Raw genomic sequence first — 18,335 nt, forward strand, 5'->3', positions numbered from 1 at the left:
ATGCTTTTTCAGCATCTATTGAGAGTATCATATGGTTCTTGTTCTTTCTTTTATTAATGTGTTCTATCACATTGATTGATTTGCGGATGTTGAACCAACCCTGCAGCCCTGGAATAAATCCCACTTGATCGTGGTGAATAATCCTTTTAATGTACTGTTGAATCCTATTGGCTAGTATTTTGGTGAGAATTTTTGCGTCTGTGTTCATCAAGGATATTGGTCTGTAGTTCTCTTTTTTGGTGGGATCCTTGTCTGGTTTTGGGATCAAGGTGATGCTGGCCTCATAAAATGAGTTTGGAAGTTTTCCTTCCGTTTCTATTTTTTGGAACAGTTTCAGGAGAATAGGAATGAGTTCTTCTTTAAATGTTTGGTAGAATTCCCCTGGGAAGCTGTCTGGCCCTGGGCTTTTGTTTGTTTGGAGATTTTTGATGACTGTTTCAATCTCCTTACTGGTTATGGGCCTGTTCAGGTTTACTATTTCTTCCTGGTTCAGTTGTGGTAGTTTATATGTCTCTAGGAATGCATCCATTTCTTCCAGATTGTCCAATTTGTTGGCGTAGAGTTGCTCATAGTATGTTCTTATAATTGTCTGTATTTCTTTGGTGTTAGTTGTGATCTCTCCTCTTTCATTCATGATTTTATTGATTTGGGTCCTTTCTCTTTTCTTTTTGATGAGTCTGGCCAGGGGTTTATCAATCTTATTGATTCTTTCAAAGAACCAGCTCCTAGTTTCATTGATTTTTTCTATTGTTTTTTTGGTTTCTATTTCATTGATTTCTGCTCTGATCTTTATGATTTCTCTTCTCCTGCTGGGTTTAGGGTTTCTTTCTTGTTCTTTCTCCAGCTCCTTTACGTGTAGGGTTAGGTTGTGTACTTGAGACCTTTCTTGTTTCTTGAGAAAGGCTTGTACCGCTATATATTTTCCTCTCAGGACTGCCTTTGCTGTGTCCCACAGATTTTGAACTGTTGTGTTTTCATTATCATTTGTTTCCATGAATTTTTTCAATTCTTCTTTAATTTCCTGGTTAACCCATTCATTCTTTAGAAGGATGCTGTTTAGTCTCCATGTATTTGGGTTCTTTCCAGCTTTCGTCTTGTGATTGAGTTCTAGCTTCAGAGCATTGTGGTCTGAAAATATGCAGGGAATAATTCTAATCTTTTGATACCGGTTGAGACCTGATTTGTGACCCAGGATGTGATCTATTCTGGAGAAGGTTCCATGTGCACTAGAGAAGAATGTGTATTCTGTTGCTTTGGGATGAAATGTTCTGAATATATCTGTGATGTCCATCTGGTCCAGTGTGTCATTTAAGGCCTTTATTTCCTTGTTGATCTTTTGCTTGGATGATTTGTCCATTTCAGTGAGGGGAGTGTTAAAGTCCCCTACTATTATTGTATTATTATTGATGTGTTTCTTTGATTTTGTTATTAATTGGTTGATATAGTTGGCTGCTCCCACGTTAGGGGCATAGATATTTAAAATTGTTAGATCTTCTTGTTGGACAGACCCTTTGAGTAGGATATAGTGTCCTTCCTCATCTCTTATTATAGTCTTTGGCTTAAAATCTAATTGATCTGATATCAGGATTGCCACCCCAGCTTTCTTCTGATGCCCATTAGCATGGTAAATTGTTTTCCACCCCCTCACTTTCAATCTGGAGGTGTCTTCGCGTCTAAAATGAGTTTCTTGTAGGCAACATACTGATGGGTTTTGTTTTTTTATCCATTCTGATACCCTGTGTCTTTTGATTGGGGCATTTAGCCCATTAACATTCAGGGTAACTATTGAGAGATATGAATTTAGTGCCATTATTAGCCTGTAAGGTGACTGTTACTGTATATTGTCTCTGCACCTTTCTGATCTACTACTTTTAGGCTCTCTCTTCCCTTAGAGGACCCCTTTCAATATTTCCTGGAGAGCTGGTTTGGTGTTTGCAAATTCTTTCAGTTTTTGTTTGTCCTGGAAGCTTTTGATCTCTCCTTCTATTTTCAATGATAGCCTAGCTGGATAGAGTATTCTTGGCTGCATGTTTTTCTCGTTGAGTGCTCTGAATATATCATGCCAGCTCTTTCTGGCCTGCCAGGTCTCTGTGGATAAGTCTGCCGCCAATCTAATATTTTTACCATTGTATGTTACTGATTTCTTTTCTCGGGCTGCTTTCAGGATTTTCTCTTTGTCACTAAGACTTGTAAATTTTACTATTAGGTGACGGGGTGTGGACCTATTCTTGTTGACTTTGAGGGGGGTTCTCTGCATCTCCTGGATTTTAATGCTTGTTCCCTTTGCCATATTAGGGAAATTCTCTCCAATGATTCTCTCCAATAGACCCTCTGCTCCCCTCTCTGTTTCTTCTTCTTCTGGAATCCCAATTATTCTAATGTTGTTTCGTCTTATGGTGTCACTTATCTCTCGAATTCTCCCCTCATGGTCCAGTAGCTGTTTGTCCCTCTTTTGCTCGGCTTCCTTATTCTCTGTCATTTGGTCTTCTATATCACTAATTCTTTCTTCTGCCTCATTGATCCTAGCAGTGAGAGCCTCCATTTTTGATTGCACCTCATTAATAGCTTTTTTGATTTCAACTTGGTTAGATTTTAGTTCTTTAATTTCTCCAGAAAGGGCTTTAATATCTCCAGAGAGGGTTTCTCTAATATCTTCCATGCCTTTTTCGAGCCCGGCTAGAATGTTCAGAATCGTCATTCTGAACTCTTGATCTGACATAGTACCAATGTCTGTGTTGATTAGGTCCCTAGCCTTCGGTACTGTCTCTTGTTCTTTTGTTTGTGGTGATTTTTTCCGCCTTGTCATTTTGTCCAGATAAGAGGATATGAAGGAGCAAATAAACTACTAATAGGGTGGCAAAGACCCCGGAAAAATGCGCTGTAACCAAATCAGAAGAGACCCCAAATTGTGGGGGGGGGAGGGAAGGGGATAAAAAACAGGTTCTGAAAAAAAAGAAAAAAAAAAAAAAAAAAAAAAGAAAAAAAATTAAAAAATAAAACAAATAAAAAAATATAAAAAAGAAAGAAAAAATATATATATTTAGATGAACTAGTCAAAAAACGTTAAAAAAGAAAAGGGTAAAAGTTTTTAAAAAAATTTAGCAGAAGAAGAAAAAAGAAAAAAGAAAAAAAAATTGAAAAAAGAAAAAAAAAATAAAAAATTGAAAAAAGAAAAAAAATTGAAGTAGCCGCAAGACTAAAGAATCATGGGGAGAAAGCCATGAGTTCCGTGCTTTGCTTTCTCCTCCTCTGGAATTGCTCTGCTGTCTTAGGAATTGAATCTGCTTTCTCCTTGATAGATGAACTTCGTCCTGGCTGGATATTTTGTTGATCTTCTGGGGGAGGGGCCTGTTGTAGTGACTCTCAAGTGTCTTTGCCCGAGGCGGGATTGCACCGCCCTTACCGGCGGCCGGACTAAGTAATCGGCTCGGGTTCGCTTTTGGGAGCTTCTGTTCCCTGAACGCTTTCCGTAGGGCCCTAATTTTTTCACATGTCCCTGTCTCCATGCCTTCAGGCATCTCCTCTCACACTGGCTCTGGGGTTGGCCATAGGACTTGCTTTGGATAATAGGGCAGTAGAAAAATGTTACAGAAGCAAGGACTAGAGACTGCTGATTCCTCTTTGGTACTCTTGGGCCCTTGAAATCTGTTAGCAAGCCCAAGCCAGCCTGATAGAGGATGAGACACCATTGAAAAGGGACCCCAGTCAGCTAGCCACCCAAGGTAGGGTTGTGAGGAACCAGCCCTCCACAGACACATGAATGAGCCCAGCTGAGATCAGCAGAGCCCAGCTTAGACCAGAATTGCCCAACTAAGCTGAGTGCATGTTGTCAACCTGTAAAATGATGAGTTCAATAAACATTTACTACTTTAAGTCAATAAGCTTTAAGGTGGTTTGTTATGCAGCAAAAGTTAACCGCTGCAGGTACATGGTAGGCTTTGCAGAGGATTCCTGAGACTAAGTAAAAGAAGAAGAAATTACAGAGCTCATAATCCAGTTGAGGAGAAAGATTTGTACAAGTAAAGAAGCACATTGGATTATGGCTAAGACTCAAATGAGGCTTAAGCATTCAGGGAGGGGAAACTTGAATTTTCCTTGAGAGATATCACTTAGTCAACCCAGCAAACATTTACTGTGTGTTTTATAGGGCCCCGCACTACACTGAGGGCAAACTCTACATATAGCACTGTCCCATCACCATATCTTCTGTGTCAGGGCACGGCTGTCCCCCCTGTTTGTGGGTGAGGTTAAGTAACTTGCCCAAATTCACACAGGAAGAAAATGCAGAGCCAGAATTTGAATCCAGGCAGTCTCACTCCAGAACCCATCGTATTCACCAATAGTTGTACTAAATTCAGGCACAACATGTCCAAAAACCCTCTAGGGCCATTCTTATACTCTGTCAGCTGTGGGACATGTCCATATAGGAGCAGCCCTGTAATTACATGAATAGTTTATACTCCTCTCATTCTTCCTGACAATGAGAGCAAATGCTGAAGGGATTGTTTTTCCCATTTATTGCAGGTGGCAGGTAAGGACTGGCGCAGAATGGGAGCTAGTGTCTGGTGCTGGTAGCCACAAGGTGGGGGGTGTTGGGGGGGTGGGGGGTGGTACAGGGCCTCCTCTCTCCTCCTGCAATGCTTCTGACATTCAGGAAGCCCGATGGGGAAAGGGAGGTAGTATCACAAGTGTAAGAGGGAAGGGGCAAGGGCTATGATGCAGAAAACAAGGAAAAGGAAAATCTTTCCCTTATAAATTTCTGAACTAGCAAAATTACTTCAAATGTATTATCTTTAATCTGAGAACATAACTAGATCTGATTTCTACTTCTGTCTGTGCTCTGTAGAAAATACAATTTTACTTCTCTATACCTATAAATAGAAGGGATAAACATAATTTACTCACATGACTCTGGGAGGGGAACTGTGTGCATATTGATGAGCCTATGCCTGAAATGTGCTTAGAAATTCTCCAAAATGGAAGACCAGAAATTCAAGAGCCGTTAACATGTATTGGGCAGTTACCAAGCACCAGGAATTGTGCTAATTGCTCTTCCTACATTTTGCCAGTTGATCCTCTTAACAGGGCTATAAAGAACGGACTACCGGTTTCCTCATTTTAAAATGGGAAATTGGGACTTACTGAGAACAAATAACTTATCTGACATCACACAGCTGGTCACTTTCAGCCACTCTGTAATTGATTTAAACACATGACATCAAGCTTGAAGGAGGTTTTCAATGATTGCAAGAACATGTACCAAGCAGATAGGAGGGATAAGGAGATGTTCATTCAAATGTATTGTGCAGGGATGCCTGGGTGGCTCAGTCAGTTGAGCGGCTGCCTTCAGCTAGGGTCATGATCCCAATGTCCTGGGATCAAGTCCCACATCGGTCTCCTTGCTTGGCAGGGAGCCTGCTTCTTTCTCTGCCTCTGCCTGCCATTCTGCCTGCCTGTGCGCGTACCCTCTCTCTCTGACAAATAAATAAAAATAAAATCCTTAAAAAACACAAAAACAAAAAACAAATGCATTGTGCAGACTAGAAATATTCACAGACCAACGTCGGGGTTCCTAGCTTGAGACAGAGTTAGTTAAGGGATGTTAGATATTGAGAAACACAACCCCAAACCACCAATAATAATACATAGTGAAGATTTAAAACCCAGGTTAACCGGTATTGGATTTAGTAGCATGGAATGGAAAACCCTCGTCATGACTTAAACTAGGTCATAAATGTATTTCTCTCTTACATAAACATAAACACTAAGTCTCTTTGTTCTATTCATCTCTACATGTGTTTTCCATGTGGTCCAAGTTAGCTACCGTAGCTCTAGCTGTTGTATTTGCATTCCAGCCATCAGGAAGAAGAAAAGGAAGAAAAAAGCACACTCCCTCGCTTGAAGGGTGCTTCCTGGAAGATGTACACATCACTTACACTTACATCCCACTATCCAGGACTTAGTCACATGACTATACCCATGCACAAAGGAGGCTGGGTAATATTATCTGTTTCAAGAGACCATATGCTAAGCAAAAACGGGAAAGCGGATAAAGGGAGAAAGGATATTCCTAGCACAATAAGCACCATTTGTCACAGAAAGACAAATGAGGACACTTACTATTGGGTCACTTCTCCCCTGTCTTTGACATCGCACCAATCCCAGGCCAGCTCCAACAGGAGTTACTGCACCTCTGAGCATCCGAGTATCCAGTACTTTGCTCTCCTGTAAAGTACAATGTGTTGTCACTGGCTGTTTATTCACTGGCTCTTCCTACACACACACCTAGGAGCAGGGCAGCTCCTAAGTCTTCATCTCTCCCTCTGGAGCCCCTGACCTAACCTCCATAAGACGCAGGTTGGGGTCCAAAATTTATATAATTATCAGAACTCTTTGCACCTTTACATGCATTGTCGAAGCCAAGCTGTGAGCCACTGGGGCCTAGATACAGTTGGATGCATCTTCCTTACATCAAAAAATATTTTTTGTGTGTGGGAATAATACATTTGATGACTCTAATATTGAAACTCTAATAAATGTATACACTGAGGTGTCTTGGGTTATGTCTTCTATCTACTCCCTCATTTTGTCCCCCAAAGTAACCATTTTTATTAATTTCCTTTCTACCTTCTAGTGCTTCTTTGTGCATACACAAGCAAATATGAATACATGCTTATTTTCCTCCATGTCTCACACAAGCATTAACACCATTCTGCTTCTTTCTCTCTTCCACTGAATAATATATACTAGCCTTCTTACCGTGTCAGTAAAAAGAGCACATCCTGACTCCTCTTTAAATGGCATAGGCTCTACTGTGTGGGTGTGGTGTTAAAGATGTTATTTTGTATACAGGGAAGTAAACCTATAAAGTAATTTCCAAAAGTGGGAATTCTGTATGAAAGGACAAATTAATTTGCCATTTGTGTAGCTGATGTGGCACAGCATTCTTAAACTCAAAAAAACAAAAACAAAACAAAACAAAACAAAAAACCTAAACCTGAAGGTTATCTTCTGTGCATTAAAAAAAAAAATCTTTTCTAAGTAAATAGACCATAAATATAGCTTTGGCAATTATATCATTGTCAGAGCAATGTTATGTCACATTCACAGTGGACCATAAGAAGCACCAGGTGTGAAAAATCACCCTGGGTTTGCTCTTTTTACAAACACAGCGCATCTGAACCCAGTGATTGCTTGGCATTTACAAAAAGGCCATTTCTGCCTGGGGTTTGTACCACTACAAAGCTTTTAATGGAGCTATAGACAAAATGACAAATTCCCCACACTGGAGGCACTTTCTTGGAAGCAAGCAAAGCAGCCACACATGCCACTCTGGGAGCTTTGAAAACATCACAGCATATCAAATTGCTGGGCCATCTGTAGTTTCCTGTCCGTGAGTGGGAAGGGATAGGAGCTGCCTCTCTGGACCTCAGCAAATATGCTAGGGTTAGGCTGCGGCCCATGTCCATCTGCATCTACCCAGAAGATACTCTTCTGTGAGCTCAGAGTGAGTTCTATGTGTTCCTGTCTCTTGTCTGAACAAGCACAGAGACTACCAGCTCAACATCCTCCTGGCAAAAGCTGTCTTCAGGGAGAGCATACATTTAGTAGCATGTTCAAGTTCCCAAAAGACCAAAGCCGAACATGTGTTGAGATCTAGAAAGATGTAAGGAGAGTCAGTGCCTCTAACCCTGCCACAAACAAGCCTTATTAAACCCACAAGTTGGAGGGCTGCAACCTTCATGAGCAAACATAAGGAATGTTTTCCTCTCCCACTACTTCCACCACTCTGTCCTAGTTGGTTTGTATTCGACATCAAGGCTAAATGATAGTCACTTTCAAAAAATTTCATTTCCGTAGTGACCTAATAGCTGGTATTTTATTTTATCACATTAAGATATATATACCAGGGGCACCTGGGTGGCTCAGTGGGTTAAAGCCTCTGCCTTCAGCTCAGGTCATGATCCCAGGGTCCTGGGATCGAGCCCCGCATCGGGCTCTCTGCTCAACGGGGAGCCTATTTCCCTTCCTCTCTCTCTGCCTGCCTCTCTGTCTACCTGTGATCTCTGTGTCTGTCAAATAAATAAATAAAAATCTTAAAAAAAAAGATATATATATATCAAAAAACATATTTAGAAATATAAGTGTGTTTATATTTACATATACACACATATATGGTTTATGCACTCACCCTATCTATGTGTGTGTATATATATATAAATTTCTTTATGTGTCTTTGATGTTAAACACTGCATGATCTTTCTAGAAAGTACAAGACTATAACATAATAAACTCTCTGTCTAGTCCTAGATACATTTTCCCTTCAGAGCATATTTTTGTAGTAAAGAAAAGGTGAGTGACAAAATGATAATGGCTGTTAACACGTTTGTGAAGCCCCTGAGATGATGTTGGTAAAGGAAGTACCAATAAGCAGTTCAGGGCCTGCAGCTGGACTAGAAGAATCCAGGACTGGGGGTGCAAAGTCCTACATCCAGTTCTTTCTTCCTCCCATGGTAGACCTGAGACCTGTGGAGGTGTGTCTTTGTGACACGGCCGTTTCCTGGCCTGATGAGAGTGTTATGCTAGATGCAGTCTGGTGTGACAACATCCTTGTCTCATCAAAGCTGAAACAGCTTGCCCTCCCAGCCAATGTAGGAACATATAAAGGGGCAAAACAAGATGATGATTCTGTGCACTCTGATGGTATTCCAAATCAAAGTTGCCTGAAGCCAAGAACACCAAAGCTTCTAACTTGCCTTCCTTGGAGACTTCCGTGACGCGAGCTGAATTAATAGATCTGAACTGTTATTAGATGAATGTGGGGCAGTGGTTCTCTGGAACCCACTCTAAGTCAGATTTTGCTATCTGCTCTGAAATGTGTTTAAAGAAAAGACAGAACTGGGGCGCCTGGGTAGCTCAGTGGGTTAAAACCTCTGCCTTCAGCTCAGGTCATGATCCCAGGGTCCTGGGATCGAGCCCAGCATGGCTCTCTGCTCAGCGGGGAGCCTGCTTCCTCCTCTCTCTGCCTCTCTCTCTGCCTACTTGTGATCTCTGTCAAATAAATAAATAAAATCTTAAGAAGAAAAGAAAAAAGAAAAGACAGAACTGATAGTAAAACCCTGTATCTGTTTCACAATATAGATAACCAGCCATACCCAGCTCCGACCACAATCATTGTTACTGAACTATTTACACTGATCTGATCTGTGCCCTCGCGACACTGGAATGCCACCATCAATCTGGAATGTAACAAAAGTTCTAAGTCCAGCCATTTCCTGCATTCTTTAAGCAAGAAGTGCCAAAACTAAATTTCTGCACCGCGTCACCTACTGTCCCTGGTTGCTAACCACTGCTCTGTCTCAGCACCCCCTCTGACCTGCTGTATTATGTGATCTACTCCTTCCAGAAGTCCTCTCCTTTCAGGACTTTTTGTGTGCTGCATTCCCCAGATTCCTTCTCCCTGACTGGCTGCTCTTCCACGTCTTTAGAGACATCCTCTTCTCCAAGCCTCTCCAACACGAGACAGTATTTCCTAGTCTGAATAAAGCCAATCTATAAACGGAGGCCCTCAAATTCCTGTCCCATCCCTGGCTTCTGGGTAACAGGCTCACAGCCCAACTTTGCCTCTTGAATGTCTCCACCCAGACAGCCAAGGGGCCTCTCAGACTTCAGACGTTCTGCATGGCGTATTGATTATTCACACCTTACCTGGATGTTCCATTGTAGTAAATGATGTCACCCTCCACCCAAATTGCTTAAGTTCAACTTCAGAGGCACTCCTGGACCCCACTTTACCCCAAACTGCACACTGACTTGAACAACAGGCCCCGTCCACTCTGCCTCAGGAACACTTCCCAACCTCATCCATCCCTCCCTGTGCTGTGGCTACCACCCTAATGCAAGCCACCAATGGGTCTGCTCTGAACAATGGCCTCTAGAAAGTACAAGACTCCCAACTGAGCTCCCCACTGTGACTCCTACTTCCCTTCAATTCATTCTCCCTTCAGTAGGACAGTGATGTTTCTACAGTGCAAACCAGGTCTCTCTTCCGCTTAACCCTTTCAGAGGCCCCTAATCACAGTGAGAATAAAACTAACATTCACAAGTAGGTTAAGGGCACTTCGACCTAGAGCCCACCTCCTTGGCTTCCCCTCATACATCCCTGTTTCTTACGTTGCTCTAGCACAAACCCATAACCCTCCCAGGCTCTCTAGATTTCCAGTGTCCTCTGAGCATCTGTCCCACTGGATCCTCACTAGCAAACCTCAGCTCACTCTTCTGGCTCAGCATTACCTTATCAAATGGCCTGTCCTGGCCACCCCTGCTAACATGCTCTCTCACGTTGCCCTATTAATTTATTCTCTTCACTGCCTTTTATTTTTATTTTTATTTTTTTATTTCTTTTCAGTATTCCAGAATTCATTGTTTATGCACCACACCCAGTGCTACATGCATCTTCACTGCCTTTAACATCAGTAAATTATCTTGCTTGTTTGTTACTTGTTGGTTGCCTGCCTCCCTCACTGAGTGTCTACTCCATCAGAAGGAGCCTTATTTCCCTCATTCACTGCTCTATTCCCAGGGCCTAGCACAGTACCTCACACATAGTAGGTGCTCAATAAGTATTTGCTGAGTGAATAAATAATGTCAGGTACCTAAAAAAAAAAAACCAACAAAAAAAAAACCAGGTCTTCTTTTGTTCTTCCTCCTCACATTTTATCGTGGGCATTTCTCTCAGTAAATTCTCCTAGTATCTCATTAAATGGTGCTCCTTATTCATGTGGTGAAGATAAATGGGACAGCTTACTCTTTTTTTTTTTTTTTTTAAAGATTTATTTTTTTGACAGATAGAGATTACAAGTAGGCAGAGAGGCAGGCAGAGAGAGAGAGAGGAGTAGGCAGGCAGGCTCCCAGCCAAGCAGAGAGCCCGATGCGGGGCTCAATCCCAGGACCCTGGGATCATGACCTGAGCCGAAGGCAGAGGCTTTAACCCGCTGAGCCACCCAGGCGCCCCAGGACAGCTTACTCTTGAGTGTACATTGTAATAGAGCCATTAGTAGTTATTAATCACATACTCCTGAACCTCCTTTACAGCCCCAGGCAGTCTAACGGAGAGCATCAGTCACACCCCAAAGGGCATTCCTACTTCACATCAGAAATAGAAAATGTGAAATGAATCCATCTACCAAGTCACATGTATAAGTCCCACAAAACAGAAAACAATCCCAAACTGGTCTCTCCTGTCTCCCTGAACCAGCCTTGACCTTGGCAGCTAAGGAGTGGCTCCCAGTGGCTCCCTGGGAACATGGCAGTGTCTCTGACCCCACTCTTTGGCTCCTGTCCTCTGAGAGGCCCTGGTTACCCCACAAGGTTCCCAGGTGCCACTCTTGCCTACTCACACATGCTTTCTGGTGTTTTCATTTCTGCCCCCTCCAGTGTTCTCACCGCTGCTCCAATGCAGGCTCTCCCCAGCCCTCACCTAGCTATCCACGTTGCCTCTGGTACCTCATCCACACGCATCCAGAATTACCCTCCTAAGGGACAAATGGGACCTTTTCCCTTACCGTAGATCAGTTTCATATGTGTTGAGTGAGCTACAGTGGGTATAAAGGAGGAATCAAAGACATTCCTGTCTTCAAGGAGGGCAGCGTGAGGAGTGCCACTGGCTTCCCCCACAGTCTTTTTCATGCAGCCCTTGCTGATTTATCCTGCCTGGTTCCAGCCACATTACTGTCCTCTGCCTCAGCCACACAGCCAACCGGGATCACTCTGGTCGCTCTGCCCCTTGTTCCCTTGTGTCCTTAAAGCCTCAGTCCTTGTGTCTTTAAAGATTCTCCTGACTGCACCAGCCTTTTAATCTGGGGTAAGTCCCATTCCTTCTCTGATGTCTAGTTGTTCCTGGACATAATGCCTACTAAAGTTCTTTTCCTGTCACTTTCATTGTGCATTTTATTTAAATGGCTTATTTTCTTGTTTGTCTGCTCCACACGTGATAATTCTTGAGGGAAAGTCTATATTTCAATCACCTTTCAACCCAGAAGTCTTGCACAGGGCATGGCAGGAAGTACCCCTCAGTAAAAGGTATACTCGGTACACGAGCAGCAGCTCGGCAGGGTGCAGTGTACAGGTTTTCCTCGGTTAAGTCGGCCCTGCAACCCAGCTAGAGTCCTTTGGTTACTTCAAGCATGTGCCTGAGCAGGAGAGATCCCAGCTCCCTACTCAGGTAGAAAATATCATGGCTCGAGCTTTCCAAATTATTTTTCCTAAGCCTGCCTTTAAGATGAAAGACACCAGATCCACATCCCAGGTTCATCAATTCTGTACCAGGTAAACCTTTTCAATATGATGCTGTTATAATCCAAGAAAAGCATTTGTATTTTTCAATAAAAACCTGCTACCCCTGTGTATGAGTATCTTGGGAGACTATCACTGTGGCATGACCAGCATCCAAGGAGGTAGATTCTCCTGTGACTGCACCACAGACAGCCTTGAGCTCCCCCCCTACCCTCCCCAGCCTTCTTGATCCCATGCAGCCAGGCCCCTGCTCCAGCATTCCACCTGAGGAGCCATCAGCCACCAGGTCATGATGTGGAAGGAGAAAGGAAAGAAAGTGGAATTGCTCTGTATAAAAAAGTGAGGTGCGTTTAAGAATGTTGCATTGAGCAGAACAGTAAGAAACCCCAAAACAGGGACGCCTGGATGGCTCAGTCATTAGGCCTCTGCCTTCAGCTCAGGCCATGATCCCAGAGTCCTGGGATCCAGCTGGCATCCAGGCTCCATACTCGGCAGGAAGCCTGCTTCTCCCTCTCTCATTCCCCGCCTTGTATTCCCTCTCTCGCTGTATCTCTCTCTGTCAAATAAATAAATAAAATATTAAAAGAAAAAAAGAAACCCCTAAACAGGGGAAAGGAGGGGAGCTAGGAGATGAAGAGTCCCAAGTTGGATATAGAATCCTAAGAAAACAGTAGTAAGCAAGACTTGGCCAATAGGAAATTTCCTTTAAGCAGGAAACAATTTTTAAGACCATCATGTTGACAGAGCAACCATTTCATCTTCTCTGCACTATAATCCCACACCGTGACCCCAAACACAAAAGCAAGCATGGACAGCCCAATGTTAGATGCTCACGGGTATGCACAGACATGGGACCACAGCAGGGCAAGCTTGGTTGGCAAGAAAAGCAGGAGCCATGGGAACAACGGCCAGGAACAACAAGATCAGCTTCATTCTGCGAACCTGTGAAAAATTACTTTTGTTAATAAGCAAAAAGATATAACATTAAGAAATTTATTCTGGGGGGCACCTGAGTCGCTCAGTCTGTTAAGCATCTGACTCTTGATTTCAGCGGGGATTGTGGTCTCAGGGTTGAGAGATCCGGCTCCACACTCAGTGCACAGTCAGCTTGAGAGTCTCCCTTTCCCCCTGTTTGTTCACTCCTCTCTCTCTCTTTCTCTCTCATTCTCTCAAAGAAATAGATAAAATATCAAAAAAGAAACTTATTTTCTAAAATTATTAACTTCCAGAAACTTTTCTGTAGGAGAATATTTCAGTAAGAATGAAGTATCCCACCCCTACTTGGAAGCAGCCTAGATTTCCAACCCAGAAGCAGAGCTGCCCATAAGTGGTTTGGATACAACATTATGCACTTCTCTTAACCCTGTAGTTTCCAAGGAGACAGGACCGAGTCTGTCTGCTCCTCAGCCCAGTCTGCTGTTAATTTCTTTACACACAGCCCTACTTGGCTTTGAACCTTGTATTATTTGAATTTTAGCTAAGTCCTACCATTTCCCCAAGTCCTTTTATAACCTAGTAGCTTCCTCTGTTTGAGGAGGTCCTCTGTGGTTCCCCTGGAGCCCTCTCCCATGTTGTAACAAGTCAGCAAATCACACTGTGAACTACACACTTACACCTGGTGATCTTTGGCTTTATTATTTCCAACATTCCAGGGAAAGCAATCCCTGAAAGTATACATGAATACTGTGGAAGATGAGGAATTCCCTCATACAAGAGAAAAGAAAGGATGTAAAACCTATTATATGTGATAATAGTGTCATCTTACAATATAACAGGGGGTTTTAGAGTCTGACAGTCCTGGGTGAGATTCCAGCTCCCTAGATTACCAGGAGGGCGTCACTCAACTTGTCTAGTTTCTTTATTCTGGGGTTTGTGAGGATTCAATGAGATAATACATGAGAAGTGCTTATTACAGTCCCTGTCATATAGTAACCGCTCGATAATGTTAACTATTCCTACTTGTAAACTAGGCACGGATATGAATGTGAAATGGAAAGAATCAGGAAAAAAACAAAAAATATCAGCTCTGTTGAAATTGAAGGATTTGGGTGATTTTCTTCTACATTCTCTTTTGTTTTCCTTTTATTGTTACGTTTCCAATTTCTCCTGAGCACACAGCTAAAGCACAGGCCTACTTCTCCTGCAGATTTCCCCATCTCAGTGAATGGCAATTCTGTTGTTTTCATTGCTCCAGCTAAAACACCTGGAATCATAAAGGGGTCCTCTCCCTCTTGCCTCACATCTAAATGACTAAATTCTGTTGGTTCTTCCTTTAAAATGCCACCACTCATTCCTACCTTCACCCCTACCTTCTGACCCAGCTGACCATCACCACTGCCTTAGCTATTGAAACTGCGTCCTGAGTGATCTTCCTGCTTTCCCCATCACTCCTCTAGTATGAATACTCCATTCAGTAGCCAGGAAGAGTCTTTTAGAATATGAATCCTACTACTCCCCTCATCTGTTCAAAATCCCCCAACAACACACACATCACCGCAATCTTTATAATGGTTTACTCGGTCCTACACAAGCTGGCGCTGATTACCTCTCCTAATTTCTCTCTCTCCACACCAGTCACACTAACTTCTTAGCTATTCCTTGAAATGTCAAGGGCTCTACTTCAGGGCCTTTGCACATGCTGTTCCTTCTCCCACCAGATTTCTACATGGCTCACTCCCTCACTTCCTTCAAATCTATGCCCTAATCCCACTTTCTCAGAGATGCCTCCCTGACTACTCTGTGTGTGTGTACACACACACAGCAAATTTCCCCACTCCCACTACACCCTATCTCCTGTACTCTAATGTTTTTTCCCCTCACAGCATCTATTGCCATTGGACATATAACAATACAACAAAGTATTTAACTTTCTCTTTATTTCTTATCCCTGCCATTAGAGAAAAGGTTCCACTTCGTTAGGGGCTTTGTGTTGTTCACTACTGTATCTCTAGCATACAAAACAAAGTTAACATAAAATAGATGTTCAATTAATATTTTTAATGAGCTATATGCAGGAAATCAAAGTTTTAATGGATATTAATTGCCGTGTGCTTCTGAGTAATAGAGACAATATTATTTTTCTTTTTGATCACACAAAACAATAGAAAGAATGATTTTCTCCCAGCCATATCAAGACCAGGGACTTTCAACTGCTGCTTCTGCACAGAGAAGCAATGGTCTCTGAAGACTCCCCAGTGGTCATGGGCTCACATGTCTGTGTTCACAGGCACACACCCCCTTGCATACTACACCATACAGACAAAAAGCTCACTAAAGAAGGTAGGCAGTCTATTGCCAGATCACAGTAAGCAGCAGATGCAATTACTGCTATTTTAAGAACTCTAAATCAGATTGTTCAATGACCCCAAAGAGCTATGCTTATTGTCTTCATGTGGAGACGCAAAGAGCAGGCCCAGATCAGCAGCAGCAGCATCTCTGGGAACTTGTTAGAAATGTGAATTCTTGAGCCCACCCTGGTCCCATTAAATCAGAAGTTTTGGAGGATTGGACCCAGCACTCTATAGTTTAGCAGGCTCTCCAGGTGGTTCTGATGCACTAAAGTTTGCGAACTGCTGCCTTAGTGGATAAACAGAAGCATATGAGAAGAACAAAACATGCAAAATATGGGTAAAATTATCAAGTGCTATGGTCTAATATTGAGTCCTGACGTGAATGTATCTGGCTGTATAAAACTGCAGTAACGTCAGGAGGTGAGAGGAACTGGCTCCCAGGAGAGCAGAAATCCTATTGCTTCCCCATCACTGATCTCTTACTCTGATCCAGCTGTTCCTGTCAGGATGGTGTGAAATGAATTCACAATGTCACCAGCTTCCCAAGGAACAGGTGTCTCTGCCATATCACAGTAACCACTATCACTGCCTGTACTAATTAGGCTGCCCTTGTCAGGTCCTTTAAGAATCTCAGGGACTAAATGGGCCCAGGAAGGTAAATCACTTTCACAGGCTCAGAACTTTCTCTGCCCCACCCCACCCCACCCCATTTCAGTCTCCGTATATGGGAAATATGGGACAGCATGGGAGAAGCATGAAATATAGGCCATTGCTAAAGTATGTGGGAGGAAAAACAGAACCCAGGCTTTCTGCCCTAGTTACACTACATTTTTAGCTCATAGTGAACAAGGGCTCTTGTGGTTAATGATGTCATCAATATCCACCCACACTGTTTCTGGACCCAGGAGCCAATGTTGCTGAAAAGTGTCACGCAATCACCCAGGAAAAAAGGCACAGGTTCTTCCTAAAATATCACTCCCCTATCTGATCTCCAGGATGCCTTTCTACTGCACTTAGAGTAAAATCCTAACCTCCTCAAGAACAATGTAACAACCCAATTCAAAACTCAGCTAGGAATTTGAATAGACATTTCTCCTGAGAATACACCAAAAACTAATGATGTACTGTATTCTGGCTAACTGAACATAACTTAAAAAAAAGAAAATTAAGAGTACATTGAGCTCCATAGAGAGAGCGCCGGGGCAAGTGAGATCCAGACGGGTACTGGGCGACTCTGTGCCTTGCTGAGGAAAATAATTAAACATGAGCAAAAGAGAACCTTTGTGCAAACTTGCCAAGAGGAGCATAAGAAGCAGCACCCAGATGCTTCAGTCAGCTTCTCAGAGTTTTCTAAGAAGTGCTCAGAAAGGTGGAGGACCATGTCTGCTAAAGAGAAAGGAAAATTTGAAGACATGGCAAAGGCTGACAAGGCCCGTTATGAAAGAGAAATGAAAACTTATATTCCCCCTAAAGGAGAAACAAAAAAGAAGTTCAAGGATCGCAATGTACCCAAGAGGCCTCCTCCGGCCTTTTTCTTGTTTTGTTCTGAGTATCGCCCAAAAATCAAAGGAGAACATCCAAGCCTATCCATTGGTGATATTGCAAAGAAACTGGGAGAAATGTGGAATAACACTGCTGCAGATGACAAGCAGCCTTATGAAAAGAAGGCTGCTAAGCTGAAGGAAAAATATGAAAAGGATATTGCTGCATACCGAGCTAAAGGAAAGCCTGATGCGGCAAAAAAGGGAGTTGTCTAGGCTGAAAAGAGCAAGAAAAAGAAGGAAAAGGAGGAGGATGAGGAAGATGAAGAGGATGAGGAGGAGGAAGATGAAGAAGATGAAGATGAAGAAGATGATGATGATGAATAAGTTGGTTCTAGCGGTTTTTTTTTTCTTGTCTACAAAGCATTTAACTCCCCTGTACACAACTCACTCCTTTTAAAGAAAAAAATTGAAATGTAAGGCTGTGTAAGATTTGTTTTTAAACTGTACAGTGTCTTTTTTTGTATAGTTAACACACCACCGAATGTGTCTTTAGATAGCCCTGTCCTGGTGGTATTTTCAATAGCCACTAACCTTGCCTGGTAAGGTATGGCGGTTGTAAATTGGCATGGAAACTTAAAGCAGGTTCTTGTTGGTGCACAGCACAAATTAGTTATATATGGGGATGGTAGTTTTTCATCTTCAGTTGTCTCTGATACAGCTTCTACGAAATAATTGTTGTTCTGTTAACTGAATACCACTCTGTAATTGCAAAAAAAAAAAAAATTGCAGCTGTTTTGTTGACATTCTGAATGCTTCTAAGTAAATACAATTTAAAAAAAAAGAAAATTAGAAGAGAAAATATACTTACATATATACTTACATATATATATACACACATATATATGTGTGTATATATGTGTATATATATATGTATATATACATATATGTGTGTGTATATATATATATAGTGAATAAGCATGTGAAAAGACAATATCACTAATTAGAGAGATGCAAATCAGAACTACAGTCTGATACCACTCCACATCCATTACTATGGTTATTATTTGAAAAACAAAACCAAACCAAACCAGAACATTGTAAATATTGGTAAGAATGTTGAGAAATTGGACCTTTTGTGAATTACTGGTGAGAATGTAAGGCACAGTCACTGTGGAAAACAGTACAGTGTTTCCTCAGAAAATTAAATATAGAATTACCATATAATCCACCAATTCTTCTTAATAAATACTCAAAATAATTGAAAGCA

General features: G+C 42.2%; 1 pseudogene; it reads left to right on the top strand.

Moving 5' to 3' along the window:
• The first annotated feature begins 8,405 nt into the window (after positions 1-8,405).
• On the top strand, positions 8,406-17,900 carry LOC123946504 (annotated as a pseudogene).
• Positions 17,901-18,335: the final 435 nt, after the last annotated feature.

The sequence above is a fragment of the Meles meles genome, chromosome 7, assembly GCF_922984935.1.
Source record: "Meles meles chromosome 7, mMelMel3.1 paternal haplotype, whole genome shotgun sequence".
Classification (NCBI taxonomy): domain Eukaryota; kingdom Metazoa; phylum Chordata; class Mammalia; order Carnivora; family Mustelidae; genus Meles; species Meles meles.